This window comes from Macrobrachium nipponense, chromosome 9 (assembly GCF_015104395.2).
Source record: "Macrobrachium nipponense isolate FS-2020 chromosome 9, ASM1510439v2, whole genome shotgun sequence".
Classification (NCBI taxonomy): Eukaryota; Metazoa; Arthropoda; class Malacostraca; order Decapoda; family Palaemonidae; genus Macrobrachium; species Macrobrachium nipponense.
Window position 1 is genome coordinate 76,231,860 of NC_061110.1, and position 18,593 is coordinate 76,250,452.

An 18,593-nucleotide genomic window follows, 5' to 3' on the forward strand; every position below is an offset into this window, starting at 1 on the left:
AAATATTTATTCAAAGTGAGTCTATCTTGTGCAAGATTATAGTATATAATGTAAATAATAATAATGTATTCCTCTATCTTTGTAAGTTTGTTGTAATATTTAGTCAGTAAAGTAATAATAATAATAATAATAATAATAATATAATAGTGGGAATGCTATGTTGGCATTTAATATTTGATCAGAACTGTCCTTACAGCGTTCATATCGTTCATGATGTTGCTGCTCATACCACATGCCATGGCTATATTATATTCCTGTTCAACAACATTTTCTCTGTAGATTTTGCATACATATAAGGATGAAGGACTTCACATTATGCACTAGAAAGTCTCCTTAAGCAATGTATTGGGTCCATGTAAACATTGTCATTTTGGAACGCACTAGGAAGCTAGCATTTATCCCGTGACCAGGTCTGCACGCATTCGTGAAATACGAGCTGTAATGTCATTTTCCTATTGTCATGGCCTCTTTCTTCATCATGTAAGTTATATCTGGTAAATTGCAGCCCATTTATTTTTATATATGTCACTGTTCACATTGATCCACGCACACAACTCGTCAATCAGCATTCGTTTTCCGCCACCGTCCTCTTTCTAAGCAGCACAGATTAGTGATTGGCTTAATGCCGCCGACGGCGGCCAATCACATCCCCGCCCGCTCGGCGATTGGTGGTGATTACGAGATAAATTTCAAGGACAGGAAGAAGCGTAACTTTGCCCCGTGGAAAATTTATTTGGTTGCCAGGTTTCGGGAGGACCCTGGGGGGGGGGGGGGGGGGGGGGGACCCGGCCAGGCGGGCGGTCTTGGGTGTGAGCTGGGTGGAGGGAGGCAGGTTGGACCTGGTTACGGGGGTGGGGGAGTGGGGAGGGGAGGATATTGCACTACCCCAACACGTTCATGATAGAAATTATAGATTTCTTTGGCGACGGAAAATTTTTAGGTGATCGTGTTGGGTGCGAGGGCGTGGAGGAGGAGGGCTTGGGGGCGGGGGTTGGGGTTGGGGGGGGGCGGTAGGCGGTGGAGGGGATGATATCAGGGGATGGCGGCATGGGCGCGTGGGAGCTGGAGATGTGAGAGGACTGTGATAGTGATCGTATTAAAGGCAGTAGTTGAGCTACGATTACCCAAAATCACACGCTCTCGTCATGCGTGAGCACTCTTCCTTGAGAGAGAGAGAGAGAGAGAGAGAGAGAGAGAGAGAGAGAGAGATTGAATGATAGTATGATCATATCCTTTGCATGTAAGTGCATCGTTGCTGCCACCATTGTCATTTCACAGCACATTAGGTTTTCCCTTATTAGGTTCCTGATAATAATCTATTATTTTATTAACTCCTCGCATTCGTCGCTAAACCCGGACACATCCATTATCCTCTCCTGAGAGAGAGAGAGAGAGAGGAGAAGAAGAGAGAGAAGGAGCGAGAGAGAGAAAAAAAAAAAAATTCGAGTTTCTTGAGTTGAATTTCAAGCAAGTCGCGGTTAGTCAGAATTGCGACCCCTTGGCCTCGGCAACGATCAAGTGCACAGGAAGTGATGGCTTCCACTTAATGTCTCCTCAAGGCCACTTGCTCACCTTTTCGTATGGTCCTTTTTTCGGGGATTTCAGTCGAGATTTTCGATCCACGACGTTTTCGTGGCAAATATATTATTTTTTTCGGGGTTCGGACCCGTCCTCTTAAGGATTTGGTAGAAGAAGGGGGCGGAGAGGGGGGGGGGGGGACGTCACCTGCAGCTGCTGCAGCAGAGAGAGTCCAGGCTAATGAATGGCAACCTCTCCCATCCCCTCCCCATCCCCCCTCCCCATCCCCCATCCCTCCCCTACCTCATATTCTCATTACAACTTACAGTTAAAGTTTCGGGACTCGGCGGACGCATTTCTTCATTTCGGCATCTTTATTATGGGGATAAAAACGTCGGCTGGGGGTTGTAAAAACGTCTATTTTACGGGTGCGCTAATAACATTGCGTTGGAGGTTAAAGAGAGAGAGAGAAGAGAGAGAGAGAGAGAGAGAGAGAGAGAGAGAGAGAGAGGTAAGGAGATATATCCTTGGTTGGATAATATCACGGGAGACCACTGGATTTAATGCTACCATGTTTAGCTAAAATTTTTCCTTATTTCATTTCTAACTTTGTTTTGCCTTTCATACGCATGTGCGTACCCATACACACACCCATATATATATAAGTGTGTATATTGTTCTATCTTCATCTTACGTTTCCGGAATCGACGTTGCCTAAAGTGGTTCATTTTTAGGGGTTTTAGGGCCCGATGTAGCAATGATATGGAAGCGATCGTTTAACGGTAAACGTGTAATTCCTTTGACCACTATTCCGTAACCACTGGTTATCCGTAAATGGACCCCGTCTCCATTTTTATCATTTCCTTTTATAGGGATCCTTGCTGTTCAGTCTATTCCGTTTCGCTGCTGTCTTTCAGTTGATATTCATCGGACACCGTTGTATAAAGAAGTGCATTTTCCGATATATTTCTCTCTCTCTCTCTCTCTCTCTCTCTCTCTCTCTCTCTCTCTCTCTCTCTCCCCCCAAGAAATAGTCACGATATTTCAAGTCACAAATTTATTTAGATTTAAAGTATGTGGAAGCGACTCCGCCTTCGTAAGAGTTCTGATAAAGGGAAGTTAAGATAGCCGATTGTTTTTCTGTTATATTCTAGTCATAATTTAAAAATTTATTGTTTAATCTTTTGTTGATTAGAACTTGTCGTCACATGCTTAATTTGTAAGTAAAAATCTTAATACAAAGTAAAAATCTTAATGCATAATGATTTTATTTTACACTAGTATATATAGTGTCGTCTTTTCATTGCTGTAAATTAAAATAGTCACATAAATAATATATAAGCGAATATTCAAGTAAGCTTTGGATCAGACCAAAATGATTTAATCATTAAAAATAAACAAGATACACCTAATATGTGGGTGTTTTCCCGGAAGAGGGTTTTTCAATATTTAGGCAGCGATAAAGAAGCGAACTTGAGACGAGTGGTTCACTTGATCACTATTCTGCAACCGCCGGTAACCCATAAAAGGGACTCGGTGTCTTTTTTTATCGTTTCTTTCTTTTACGGAACCTCATCATTGCAAAACGTATCAGGCTTCACGTTAGACGAGTGGGTTACGTGCTCGCCTACCGACCCGGTAGCCCCGCATTCGATTCCCCACTCTGCCAACGTGGAATCAGATGAATTTGTTTCTGGTGATTAGAAAGTCATTTCTCGATATAACGTGGTTCGGATCCCACAATAAGCTGTAGGTCGCGTTGCTAGGTAACCAATTGGTTCCTAGCCACGTATATCTAATCCTTCGGGCCAGCCCTGGGAGAGCTATTAGTCAGCTCAGTGGTCTGGTTAAACTATCTTAGATACACTTAACTTTTCAAAACTGATCCATTCGATATTCTGTTGTTGCTCGATTATGAACCTAAGTGACATGTTTTTCTTTACTTTTTGCTGGATTCCTTTGTGTGGGAATCTTGAGAGTTGTTTGTTTATACTCCTTACTTTTTTTTTCCTACTTGACTAATATTTCGTACTAAAGCAGTTACATTTTCAGAGATTTCCATACTACACCATATAACTTTTCAGCTGACTCCTCAGAGACCAGGCCAGTTGATTTATGTTTTAAAGTTCCAAATACATGGCTGTATTGTGTTGTCTTTAATAATTATTATCAGTATATTGATGCATTGCTGTCTTGATTTGCTGTACAGCTGTAAATTTACATAGACCTGACATGTGATGATCCGCGTATAAGTTTAGATGATCAGATAATGTGTATTTTATATTAGTTTTTGTATTAGACTCTCTGTGTAAGGTGGGTTCCCCTCAGTTGCCCTCAGAACGAATTATGAGGTCGTTAGCCCTGTGCCATATCTCGGCGGTGACCTATCCAGATACTGACCAGGTCAGCATGCTCTATTTTTGCCCTATTTTGAAGACAAGCAGCAGAAAGAAAGTGCTACTATCGTAGCTAATCAGGATTGTGGTCAGAATTTTTTTTTTTTTTTTTTTTTTTTTTTAAGTTCATTGATTGTCTGCACAAAATATGATTACCTAAGGAAGGTACCTGGTGAGCAGATGACTGTTTAACTAGACGGCGCATCTCAAGAAATTCAAGTGAGAACAACTATAGAAAGTTTCATATTCTAAGACACCATTCGACAATATCGAGAATGATCAAGAAAGGTCAGTTAACTACAGTAAACCCATGCCAGTGCGATGAACATAACAACCCAAATATTCAGCATCTTTTACAGTTTTTGTCAGTAGCAAGACTTGAATAGCATAGCTACCAGAGTATGCTACATCGCTGATATAGGTTTTCTGTCACAAAAGCAAGGAACTACCTCACAAACACTTGAAACTGTCATTTTCCTTATTGTATAAAACCTTAAAGATAAAAACTACACCAAAATCTAATTAGTCGTTTCTTTGAACATTGTGAATCTTTTTACAAAAGGTTACAAAACTCAGTTGGTGAGTTTTTATGTTACCCTGTTAAAATGCAGGCAGACGGACAAACCGAACCCCAAAAAATTAACCTTTGCTGCAGAGATAATTAATCTGTAACTGCTCTTGGTGTTTTTGTCCAGGCTTCGCTTTCATGATCTTCCTGAAACTCGTCTGTTCGAAAGATTTTCTCCTACTTTTCCACATTATTTTGTCATTCCCACGCGATCTTATAGGTAGCTTCCAGATTTATATTTCGTATAGTGCTTAGTTTTTTTAGCACCAGTTCTCTCAGTAAAATCATATGCTCGTAGACAAATTTTCTTTGAACAAATTGTTTATCAGTATGCTCAAAAACTTTCATTTTTAAGTTTATTTGTTACCATGCAGCGAACCCTTTAGTTCTTTTGTAGGCTAAATTTCTCAACTTTTGCGAATAGAAGGATCTCGAGTACACCATGATAGTTTGAAGCATAGCAGGGAGGGTGCAAATATTTTTCAGTAACAGTTTCTTTTTTTGTTTGTTTGTTTGTTCTTCTTTGATATTTCTAATTTCTGTAGTAACGACTTGTGACCATATTCATTAACTTCAATGAGGCCCTTAACTCAGATGGGAACGACTTCTGTGGAAAATACAAAACACTGGGAATAAAGCCGTAATTTAAAGATATCTCTCACAATACTTTCGTTTCGTCCAAACCGTAGGTTAACCGTGTTGTTTCTTCATAAGTACAACATAACTATTGGGATGGTTGTGCTTTTCCTTCATCAGTACAGCCTAAATAGCAGAATGCATAAGTGGACATATGCTACAACTTTCCTTCTTTCAGATAAGATAAAATGCCTCCATCGAGATGAGAAATATCGGGGTTTATAGCTTTTCTTGCATTTTATGTCTGATGACCTGGAGCGTTTTACAAGTTAATAATTATGAAGTGTGATGTAAACATCTTCAAATTTGTACTTGCTTTCTTTTTATTCCGAGCACAGTTATCTTTTCATCACATTGGGAGCCTCATTACACGAGTTAAAAGTCAGTTGTGTCAACCCTTTCAATTTTATAAACAGATTAACCCTGAAAGTAGAATGCTTTTGATAATTTTTCTAGGAATGAGAAACAATTTTCCGATCCATTTAGAATAAAGACATAGGAGGCAATGAAAAGAGAGGTAGGTTAATGGAGGTCCAAGTGCATAAAAAAAGAGAAGATTCTAGCAATGTGTTCTTAGCAATAACGGATGTAGTATTTATAAGATGACTAATAACTAGAGCCGTGTCCGGAATGAACAAATCTATCATAAAGTACATTTACTGTAGTAGACGAAAAGGTCACAATAATCAGTCAGAGAGGCAGGGCAAATCAAAGAATCTATCCCCCACCCTCTCAGGCAGATCGGCTAAATACCAGATATCTGTAGCATTTCCAGTCAAAGAGTCAGGCTCAGAAATATATGCATGAATGTGACATCCAATTAGCGATTCGGCGTCAGGCTACCATTATTTCCAGGCCGTGTCTAGGCGGCGACAGTCTGCCATTATTACCGTGGCTTATGGAGCCGCAGAGGAAATGAATTCCAAAGAAAGCAATTCCGGTGAGAGCTTAGGGCTAACGGGGATGTGGTAAGCGAGCGGAAGAACTCGTCGCCCAAAAACTATTAAATACTTGTTATGGCTAACGATCGTTTCCAGTAATGTTTCCCCATTACCGCTAATGAGTCGTCACTCCCGGGGACTTGTAAGTCGTGACTTGCCAACAGAAGGAGACTTGTCTGGTTATGTGCTGTTGTTTTCATCCCCCTTCTTTCTGTCTGATATTATATTCTCGTAATTTAACAGTGTCTGAATTAAAAGCATTGGTTAGAGAGTCTCCGATTACATCCTAAATGCTACGAAGTAATGGGATGCATACCCAAATGCACAAGTCCATATTTCATATAGCCGCCGACGTACACTATATATATATGTGTGTGTGTGTGTGTGTGTATAATATTATAGGTGTGTATGTGCACGCGTAATCGAACTAATCTAGATTTATGAGCAAATGCATAGATTTATACTTGTTATTTACATGTAATTACGTACCTCAAAGGCATGAGAATGTTTCTTTACACAGCTGTATAAATTTTCGTCTTTGCCCGCAGTTCCAGATGTAAATTGTCTTAAGTCATCAGCCATATGTCATGTTCAGTGTCTGGCACCTTATCCTGCAACAATAAATAAAAACTTTTCTTTTGTTGTGGGCGATATACAATTAGAGAATATAGATATACTGAAAACAAAGATACGTTCACAAGATGACAAAGATCAGAAGTAATATAACAAAGATTCACCTGTGTTGACTTCAATATTTTTATCATAGCGGCCTTTTGGTAGCTTATAAATTTATAAGTTCGTAAATAAGGACCTTTTGTCTTTATTGATCACGTGCAGTTCTTATTTACGAATCTTGCAGATGGTTTTCTTGTAATTTCGTTGCGATTCCGCTGTTTACTTTGGTATTCCTAGGTTGGCGTTCTTTTATTGGTCTCAAGAGTGGACCAGTCTCTCAAAAATCCTGACGCAGTTAAACAAAACTTGTATTTAAAGTGAAAACCCTCATAGAGATTTTTCTCATTTTCTAAAGTAATGTAATATGACTGGTAACATTTAGAGATACGGGAAGGTTATCAGTTTGTTTACCCCATGAAAAATAATGAATGATATACATCATTTAGGTTGAAATTAGCCATCAAAAGTAAGATTTTTCTTATTTTAACGTGGGCGCCAGTATAAGAGAACTAGTTTATATTGTATATATCACAAATTTTTCCTGGTTGCCCATAGTGCCGAGTTATTTTTTGGATAAGGGTTTAAACCATAATCAACCTTAAACTAAGCGAGTTCGTTTTAATGGAATGCCTTCAATTTGACTAAATAAAAAGAATGGCATGAAGTCTAGTCAACAGGTAACTGGATTTGGCTTTAATTTCTATCCTCTTTCGCTTCCTTTCCCTTTCACTGTGAAAGCCAGTTTTATTATCCCACTTCTGATATGTCACTATAATATCCAACACGGTCTAGATATATATACCTAGACCGGGATATCCATGAACTTGTACCCCTTAAGTAGAGAAAGGCGAAAATAACTACAACCAAAAGATACCGGATAAAAGTGCAATTTCATTAACTTGACATCTATCACATATAACAACACCTCTGTACAATTGAATATTTAACGGCGTTTACAAAGTTACAAAGATGGTACCTGGCAAAGGGACTTTCGGTTTGATGATTGTTTGAATTTGCAAGATTTCTAGAGGAGGTAGGTAAACAAAAGGCACCAGAACAATAAGGTGTGGCGCTTAACTCACCTGTCTAGTTAAAATAGTTAAATATATATACTTGAGTGTGTGTGCATATATAGTGCTTATGTGTGTATATAGTGTGTATGTGTATGTATATATATATATATATATATATATATATATATATATATATATATATGGTATATATGTATAATATGTATGTATGTATGCACTTGTTTTATTCTTACGTACAATTTTCCTTTTCTTTATTTGTTGAAAGGAAAGGCTAAGAAAACTTATTGTGGATGATGATATAAATAGAAATTTGAAACTAGTATGTCATTTTCGCCTTCTGATTGTTTAGTCGAGAATGTATCCTCCTCCTCCTCCTTTCATTAGCTCGTCTTAATTTCCTTTTTTTCATTTGCTCATGATTTATTTTGTTTCACTGTACACGCAGTTGTTTTCTTCTTTTGACAGGCATTTCATTCATCCTGTGCTTAATAAACAATAACTACTCAGAATGATGGTTAACTTGCGAAGAATTTTGAGAGAATCATAATAAAGCTATATATATATATATATATATATATATATATATGTGTGTGTGTGTGTGTGTGTGTGTGTGTGTGTGTATATATATATATATATATATATAACATAATAAAATTAGTTATGCTTCTATCCTCTAAAAATATAGTGGTATATATATATATATATATATATATATATATATATATATATATATATATATATACCACTATATTTTTAGAGGATAGAAGCATAACTAATTTTATTATGTTTCGGTATCTTGTCAGAGGTAAATGCAGAATTTGCTGAAAGAAACCCAGGCCAGATATCCGCATGGCAGATTTTAATGAGATGCTGCAAGATGTTAATTAGAGCAATTAATCTAATTGCCAGTGGATATTCGGAGTGATTAGAGGGATATAAACTAGCAATTACAACCAGGTCCTATCCGATATACAATGGTGATTAATGATGTGGAAGTCTTCAGGGTTTCTCATATTTGTATTTTCGGTTTGTTTTTCCTTAGGCATGACCAGGCCTTATAAAAGGATTTATTTCTAATGTTTCAGGAGTTAAACTTCTGAATATTGGTCAAAATCGTCATCATGAATTAGGACTAGATTAAGAGGTATTGTTGAAATTATGCCTTGATACCTCTTGTGTCAGGAATACTTTACAGAACTATGAGCAACGCCTAGGAATATAGTTTGTGCATCTTAAAAATGCATATACTCACTGTTTAAATAAGATAAAATGTATGCATAGGTACTGAACAGCATCGGATGAGGATCTATTGGGAACTCTACATTCTTCAGATCATCTAGATTTTTCTGGCGACAATGAAATTTCCATTGCAAAAACAGTTATTTAGTTTATTATATATATTTTGTGGGTGGTTGAATGCTGCTTCAATTAGTAAACCAGTGACAGAAACGATTTTGCCTTCTGTATTCGAGCCAAATCGAACGCAGTACACTTGAAAAACAACAAGTTCAATGCAGAAAACGAAACGTACACTTCAGAACTTACACTCCCCACGACTTTTCCATTACTTCCACCTAGCAAATGCCATTGCCGTAAAAAAAGCGCTAATATTTAATAATTCATGGGAGTCTTTTGCACTAACATGCAGGTTGAATGGGTAGTTGAATGAAAGAATACTTTATAAGCTTGCTTGCTGTATGGCTTGCTAATGATAAATTTTTCTCTGTCATAAACTCAAGTCCATTGATGTGGTATGTGTTGCCTGTTTCTTGAGACTGTCTGTGTCCTGACGCACATTTTCACATATATTGAGTTCTTATAGCGTTGGAGACTATACATTTATGCCATAGAATTTCAGGAGTCTCTTAAGTGAGTGAAGATGGAAGAACCAGGAATTTGGCCCGTGAAAAGAAATGAACGAAATCCTGTGTTAAAAAAGTTAAGTATATCTTAGTTTTACCAGACCACACTGAGCTGATTCACAGCTCTCCTAGGGCTGTCCCGAAGGATTAGATATAGTTACGTGGCTAGGAACCAATTGGTCTCCTAGCAACGGGACCTACAGCTTATTGTGGGATCCGAACCACACTAAATCGAGAAATGAATTTCTATCACCAGAATTGAATTCCTCTGATTCCGCGTTGGCCGAGCCGAGATTCGAACTTCGGACCACACGAAATCTGTGACCTACGCTGAATCTTTTTCACTAGAAATCAAGCTACTTAAAGGTTGACCTTATATTTGTGTGTATCACGACAAAATCTTAAATAAATAGGGGTACAAACATTTGTGGAATATTAAAATGTGAAAGAAACGAGGCAAAGGCCACACCGGCGGGGATTTCTAGCCCATAGATCAACCGTTAATATTTTTAAGCAGTAAATCTTTTAGCATGTAATCTTACTAAAACGTGATGTAAGTCTGTTAGGATAGCTGAGGAATTTAAAGAACCAGTAGGCTTTATTTATTTTGTTGTGTTCATATATTCACTTAGGTCATATTGTCTTGTCTGAAAAGTTCGTAATGCATAGCAATTGACTTTGATACAAAAATGGGCTACTTTTTTCATATTTCTGTTCGTCTATCCGTCCAAAAGAGAGTTGAGTTGATTTCAAGATTGATTCGAATCCGAATGTAGATGTATGACTTAAAAAGTAATAATGATAATTTTGGATCTTTGTTGACGTCTGCAAAATAAACAGCAAAATCTTGGTGAGGAAATTCACCCACATGTTAAGCTATTTATGCTGAGAGACTTCGTGTAAATTTGGACAATTAAAGGGATATAGTGGATGGAATCATGTGCATAAAGGGTTTGACGTTGGAAGTTTGTTCATTCTCTCTACGTACTTTTTTGTTACCTTTTAGAGGCCAGGGAACCAGTGATTTAGGTAGGCATATAGAAGTAAGTGATATAAGGGGAATAATCTGATTGCTATATCAAAAGTTGAGGAACGCCTGAATGTGCCTATGTATGAATACATAATTTTTTATGCGTAATCAAACCTGGAGATGGAAAACACCAGGTTATGAATGAATCACTGTAGAAGTAATTTTAGCTGAAATACCTCGTATACAGCGAGACTATTTCATGGAATATGCAATTTGGAAGCGAAGCTTGATGATTCGGTATTGCAGGTGCCAGAGAAAGGTGACCATTTTGTGGTAACTGTAGATGTATTGCACTTACGTTAGTTGTAGTGAAAATATTAATCATATTTATCTCCGCTGAGTAGAAAAACGAAGTGATAAACGTGTTATAGATAAACAATTTCGTTTATAGAAATGACATCAAATATTACTGTTAAGACACATTGTGCATTAGATTTTAAAAACCACTTTCACAGCTCAATATTATGAAAGGTCTTGTGTCACCATGGCATTCTTGTTGATATGTAAAGCCAGTTAGCTTTCCATGAACTAAGTACATGTAAAGTTAAAGTTGATTGTGTTATGTTGAGAGTATTTCAGTAAATAGTGAGGTGACACAGAGGAATATTATCTCATCCATACGTTTTATAATAAAAAAGGTGGCTTGAGATGGAAGACAAGACTTTGTTTTGAGCAACGATATAAACTTGACAGACTTATGCTGTGATGCTTATGCTGTTTTAACTGAAAATCGTTCACCATGTTTGCAAATCATATTTAATAATGCATCATATATCTAGAGAGATGGGACGCAATTCTGATCTGAAAAAATAGCAATTAGGACATACTAAGATGGAGAAGAATGAATGAGGTTGAATCTTTCAGAGATCTAGTATAATGATATCCAGTACAGTTCAGACTTTATTGAGACTTGATAAAGGGCAAATTTGACATTTAGCTTGCTTGATAAGATTTTAATGTCAAGTAGGCTGAAATTACATAAGTAAGATTATACAAAACCTTTAAATACAGTGAAACTGTATTTAAAAGATTTTGTATTTTAGAACAAACTATAAGAATATAATTAGGAGTCAATGGCAGGATGTAGTTAGAAATTATACCATAAAGGAATTACAGAGCGCCATATGTAGATGAATTAAGATGAAACGTTAGACATCAGGCATGACCTTTGTCCCACCCCTGGGAGGATGACGCATGATAGTGTCAGCGGCGATCCTCTGGGCAGCAGAACACTTGGAAGACCCAGACCTACTTGGGTGAGAACTGTGAGAATTGAGGCTGCAGATGAGTGGAGATTCTGGGAAGATAAAACACGGGAAAGATACGAGAGGAGGAAATTTCAGAGGCTCTTTGCGTCACGCTACGTTGGAGGCGACGATGATAATGAAGATAAATTAACGACTCGTTTATCGGATATCTGGACATTTCTCGGAATATGTCTTTCCTTTGCAATTACAGCGAAACAATCATTTCCGAAACGAATTTGATACAGGAGGCAATAGTGTATGTTTATTATTACTAATGGTGATGGAAACATAGGAATCCTTGATAAGACATCATGAAGTCTGGAAATGTTCAGTTGTTACCGTTTTCATCAGCGTAACTGCTTCAGTGCAATAAACCTTAAGAAATGGCTTCTAAAGTTGCGTGGTTATTCTTATTAGAATTGTTCTTGTTGCTGTTATTCCAGCTGTTTAGTGTACGTACATCTTCGAAGACACATTTTCCTTAAATTATGTGACGGCATATTCATTTAGGTTGTTTGCGGAGTCTCTCTCTCTCTCTCTCTCTCTCTCTCTCTCTCTCTCTCTCTTTGACGGTGCTTCAGTCTCCCATCCAGTCACTCCGCCAGCCAGCCTGGAGCGCTCAACCAACAAGCCACGGCGTCCCCCAGGGTTCGGGGTTAACTTCTTTCGCCTCCCAAAAACCTCGGTCTCTGAGGATCGGTCTTGACCGTGGCCGGCCACATGCAGATCAAGAGGCAAAATGTCTACAATTATGCCATAATGTATCAGAGAGTGAGTTGCGTATCCCACTACTCATTATTAGTGAGTTATTCGGAGTCTTTCAGCCCTTTAGGAGACTCTGGCATGCGGTATGGCTTCTCTCTCTCTCTCTCTCTCTCTCTCTCTCTCTCTCTCTCTGGTTTTCTGTTGCCAGTATGGAGGTCACAAATATCTCAAATATTTTTTTCTATGCGTCATTTTCAATCACCAGAAAAAGTTTTTAATAACTTTTCCATAAACCAGTTTTCATTTCGTATTAGAGGTGTTGATATCCATTGTTTTTTTCTGTGGCGGTATATTGATCAGTTTTATGCGCATGTTTGGTCTACTGCTTTACCTTAAATTAATGTTTTGTTCGGAAAGTGTGGCCTGTTTATTTCTGTTCTTAGTATAATGGTTTGTAAATCCAATTTGTTCATGAGACGATGTGATTAACGTTATAGTTTGACCTATCATAGACTTCCTTATTTTCATTTTCCATTTTTATTTCTATTTTAAACATAATTAGTTTTGGCGAATTTCACCAGTATCTCATACTGATGCAAACAATAAGTTTTTTCTTATTGTTCAAGAAAAATTTCTTTTCGCTGTATAATTCCACTTCAAGTCCTCTATATTATTAGTCGCAGGCTTTAGCAGGACCACTCAGGCTTTTAAATTAATAGTCGCTAGTTGCGTCATTGGTAGGAGCACCCGTACTTTAAAGAACCTGTTACCGTATCTTGGACTGACTCTATTACCGACCTGTCTGAATCTTCCATTAATAATTCGCTCATTATATGCTGCATGCGTTTCTCCTTTGGCCAACTTCTCTGGACCTTTTTAAATTGCCCTTCTCTGTCTGTCCATGGAGTGATGTTCCCATGTCTACTTTTACCATATCGTTCTCATTCATCAGTCACATGGCTATTGCACGACACTCTTCGACTTTTTTTTTATCACAGATATTATTGAAATGTTTTACTATCTCTATGTTGACTTGCAGTTCGAATTAGATATGGCAGGTCTCGCACTTCATCAGATACAGTTTGGAAATTAACTTGAAGATCATACAGTCGTTCTTCAACCCCTAATTTCTATGAAGCGGAATATTTTCCTGGCTCATTAATGTGAGATTCCTACATCTGCAGTCGAACAGTAAAATGATAGAGAGGCAATTTTTCTTGTATTTATTCCAGAGATCAGCAAGATGCGAACAGCATAGCTTGTTTGTGTTTCCTGTGCTTAGGAGCATGGGTGTGCGTGTGTGTGTCTGTCTGTATTCACATATCACAATTTACTAGTGAGAATGTGGCAATACGCTTACCACATCCTGCTCTTGTCTCATCGAGCGAGAAATGGTGTCTCAGTACGATATTCACTTTGCTGCCATAAAAAATCTAATGCGATAGTCTTTCTTTGTTTAAACTATATAGAAATGATTTATTACAGTACATTATCCTTAGATTCATTTCCTCTACGAGCTTTGGATGAAAGGTTTATAGGTATGTTCCGGAAAAGCTTCGATATTTTCCATTATTCTTCGGTACTCTATTTCGTCTAAGAACGAAATTAATTGTCAAGTTTGTTTGATACCAGTTTCATTAAATGTACTTTGTTTATATACCAATGTGTCATCGAATATTAAACATAGGATATAAATGTACCATAAATTGCATATCTTGAATTAATTTTTTTTCATCGGTATCTTTCATTGTTGGTAAGTCAATCTATCGTCATAAAAACAGATTAAGGCAGAATCATCAATAAAAACAGACTTGACATCAGTTTCTTTAGTGGTTCTTGGGTGTTTAAAAAAAAGGTTCTTAACTTCAGCCTTAAAGGCTGTAGTTATTCAACATATTCAACTTAAGTTCCATAGCACTGTCTAAATATACCAGAAGATCTGACCGACTCTCTCTCTCTCTCTCTCTCTCTCTCTCTGTGTGTGTGTGTGTGTGTGTGTGTGCGCGCGCGTGTGTGTTCTGTGCGTGTTTGTGTGTGTCTCATATGAATGCACCTTTCAGATAATAGAATTCACTCAAATGACTTATTAAGGTAGAACAGCTAATGTGGTAATGTCAAGTCTTGTTGACCAGATAAGAACGATCTGAAACTTATTGATAAATCCAGATGAAAAATGTAATCATTGCAAACTCAGCCATTGGACAAATTGCATCCACTTGAAAAGGTATGAGAACGATTCCGTCAACTGCCTTCAAATGAACATTAAGTTTGTTTCATTATAGTATAATAATGTAGGTCTACTGCCTAAATTTTCGCAAAAGCTTTGGATGAGCAATTGCTTATAAATATATATAGGTCTGCTGAATCAAGTATTTTCATGATGATAGGAAAAACAGACATTGGAAATGTTACAGTTATTTTATATACACGATCCAACAGAAAAACTTTTACAGCGGTGTCAGTACCGAAACTGACAGAGAGAGAGAGAGAGAGAGAGAGAGAGAGAGAGAGAGAGAGAGAAGAGAGGGAAGTGATTGGCGAGAGGAGAAGAGATGAAAGAGAGAGAGAGAGGGAGAGAGAGAGAGAGAGAGAGAGAGAGAGAGAGAGAGAGAGAGAGAGATGGAATAAATTAGTTCGCCTAATTCATTCCGGTTGCTCATTCATTTTCGCTTTTTTTAATTTCAACCTTCTCCCACTTTGTTGTGTATTCCTTCTGTTCCACACGGTTCGTGATCCTGGTGCAAGAAGAAATATATATATTGTAAATACTCTGCCAATAATTGACATTATTACTCTGTTTTAAGCCACATTTTTTTTATATTAAATCATAAATTAACCCTTTAAATTGATTCCCTACAAATAGAGAAATCTAAATGTAGATTATTTATTTTTAAAAAAGTGAATTTGTGGACACTTGAGATGCAGTTCATTAATATGAAAAAGCTGAACTGAAGACATTACCTAAGTCCTCGTTTCCTTTCGTCCTTCCAGATCTATGGCTGAAGGAAGTGCTTGGCTGACATTTTACAGAGAAGTAAGGGACCCTCGACACCCACTACTGTCAACCATGTCTGTCATAAAAACTGAATGGAATGTCTGTATTTGCAGAGGATTCGTCCCCTTAGATTCATTTAGGTACCTTACTACTGGTGGTGCTTTATAACCATGATCTCACCCATAAGGCTGTGCCGTCACCTTGTTTGAATGTACACTCCGGCGAACTTTATTCAACATTTTAATTTTTTTTTCTAAAGTTGGCTCTCGGCTTGCTTACTTTTCAAATCGATCATTTTTGTCATATCTGGAACGATGTGGCATTCCTGGATTTTTTTTTCTATACATAGTATAGTGGTTCGAACTCACTGGCTAGGTTACTTCTGTAAACTTCTGTGGTTAATGTACATAGTCACATTACTAACTGTATAAATGTTCTCTCAGTTCATTTCACCCTCGGTACTTTTCTTTTACTGCATTTGTTTTGTGCTTTCAGTTGTCTTTGGTAAAATTGACTGAAACTGTCCTTGCAACTCATTCTGCGGGAAAGAAATGCAACAAGCTGTAGTCGCGGCTTGAGGACACTTTCTTGGTGTCGAACTTTATATTTGAAACTTTAGTTTCTAGAAGTAAATTTAAGATAACATTTCTCTTTCGGGGTTTCACTACTGCCACTGCATTAAGCTGACTTGAGTATGCTGTCCTCCCCATGAAATTTGAAGGTGCAGAATTTTAAGGATTTATAATAAAAGTGTGTTTAGGGTCTTTCACTACCCAAATAGTGACTGTGTCTTAAACAAATGTATTTATTCAATCCCTAGGGATATCCTATTGTAATTATATGCTAAACACAGAATGATTTGGCCAAAAGGGTTTATTAATCATGGTGGCATGTCAGCCCTGTCTGACTCGTAGGCGAAGTTACTCATATTGTCGTTACACATTTTTCTGCCATAGTCAAGGTTACTGTTTATGAACTTATGGGCGCATAAGTCCATTGTGCTATACCAAGAGCTTATAGACACATCAATCCATTGTGGCATGGCAGTTAACATGTGAGTAAACCAGCACATTTCTCGTGTAACTGAAAAATTTATGTGTGAAATTAATAATACCCCCCATTCTCATGTAGAAAATCAATCAAGGATTTTCACAAACTTTAGCCTGATATGTAATGTAGAAAACTATCAAATCAGGAACAAAAGATCAATCGTGGTTTGGTGAATCATGTAGATAGTATACTTTGTTGTAAATAGGCCAAGTGCACCAATATATGGAAATGCAATTTAACCCAGTTTTATTACCATAAGATCACTACTGAAAGTTATTGGGAAACAGTGGACGAAATTGAAATCCTCTGTCATTAGATCTAAGGCATCCACCGTTCGTCCCTTATTAATAACTGGACACTCATTAGTCCTGATTACAAAGCAGTGTTACTTCAAAGGCCCTCTAAAACTTGTCTTCAGTTGAAGTTTTCTTCTGATACTGGTTTTCATTCGGATGTCATTAAAAAGATTCAAGAAAACCTAGACGGTTTTGGTGAAGAAAATCCAGATGAAGTTTTACTGCTGTTTTCATAGCAGATGTGCGATGTCCCATACTGAATACTATAGTATGACCATTTTTTTCCAGAACAGTTCTGGTATTTTTGTACAAGGCATATTCCAAAAAGTTCTGGTATTTTTTGTACAAGGCATATTCTAAAATTGTGTTAATACTGACTGGAAAACTGAAAGGCAAATCTTTATCCCTCTCATGTTCTTCAATGTTCCAGTGACCTTACAAGTTGTTTAAAGGTTGATAAATACTTAGACTCTTACAATCTGACGTCAGTTTTGTTAAGGAAATAATAAGAATCTTTTGATGCCTTTTTACACATATTTAGCTTAATTGTATACAATAGTGATGTGAATTTTTTATACGTTTTATTGTCCACATTTCATATCATTCACTGATATTATCGCTGAATACACTTTTTATAAGCCTAGATCTATTTGTCTGGTGTTTTGTAGGGTAGTGTTGTTGTTTTTAGTCATTTTAGTCGTTTTTTTTTTTTGTCTTTTCAAATGGGATAGTACAGTGAGCAGTTGATGCAATCTTTGTTGTAGTTTTGTTCTTCCTAAATGCTAAGTAAAGTTATCATAAGCTTTGATGGTTTGTACCAGTATTAGAAAGTTGATACTAGTTGGGTTTCTTGGCTTTTATATAATGTTTATTACCAGTGCGAATAAATACACTATGTTTCTTGTACAAAAATTAGCTTTTCCATTGTCGTTACCGACACTCCAGTTCCCTGTATCTTTACTTACAAAATTTCATTTAACAAGTAACTGAATACACCAAGCTCTTTGCAATCATCCCAGTCTTTTTTTATTTTGACATTGTTCCTTCCAGCTGTTATTTGCATTTCTTCTTTGTTCCTGTAAGCAGACCATTCTATTTCAGTAATGATAGTGATTAGCATATGCATTGTTTTATGCATAGTAGGTGGGTTGTACCATCGTATTTATATTCTACATTTTTTATAAACGGTCAGATTAATGGATGAAGGAGAATCTCTGGTGATTGCAACAGAAGACTTACGCTTCTTGAATCAGAAAGAAACTAGATTGTTAGCTGGACGGAAAAGATATCGAATAGCCTCATTATTGCATCAGGCAACCTCCCGGATACCATCTGCATGTACGTACGCTGCTTACAAAGGTTTGGAGCATCTACATTGGTAACGCTTGGCGAATTTAATATCGCATAATCCGATTTGTGATAAAGTAGCCTTTCAGAGCCCCTCGGTACTTACTGCCGGCGCCTGGAATGCGGTGTTTTCGCTGTGCTGATACGAAGTCGGTTCTTTCTTCTTCGCCTACGGGAAGGTTTTTAAGCAACGAAAGCTCCTTACGTGTATAAGAGTGACTATAAAAATATTTTTTTTATCACACACACACACACACTTGAATATATATATATGAAGACACGCACACACATAAATA

General features: G+C 37.3%; 1 long non-coding RNA gene across 1 annotated transcript in view; it reads left to right on the top strand.

The window, feature by feature from the left end:
* The window catches only part of LOC135217970 (uncharacterized), a 403,438-nt gene extending 385,648 nt beyond the window's left edge, over positions 1–17,790 (top strand). Inside the window, exon 3 of the long non-coding RNA XR_010315251.1 lies at positions 15,601–17,790. This is a non-coding gene — a long non-coding RNA (uncharacterized LOC135217970). The remainder of the gene's footprint in view (positions 1–15,600) is intronic.
* The last annotated feature ends 803 nt before the right edge of the window (positions 17,791–18,593 follow it).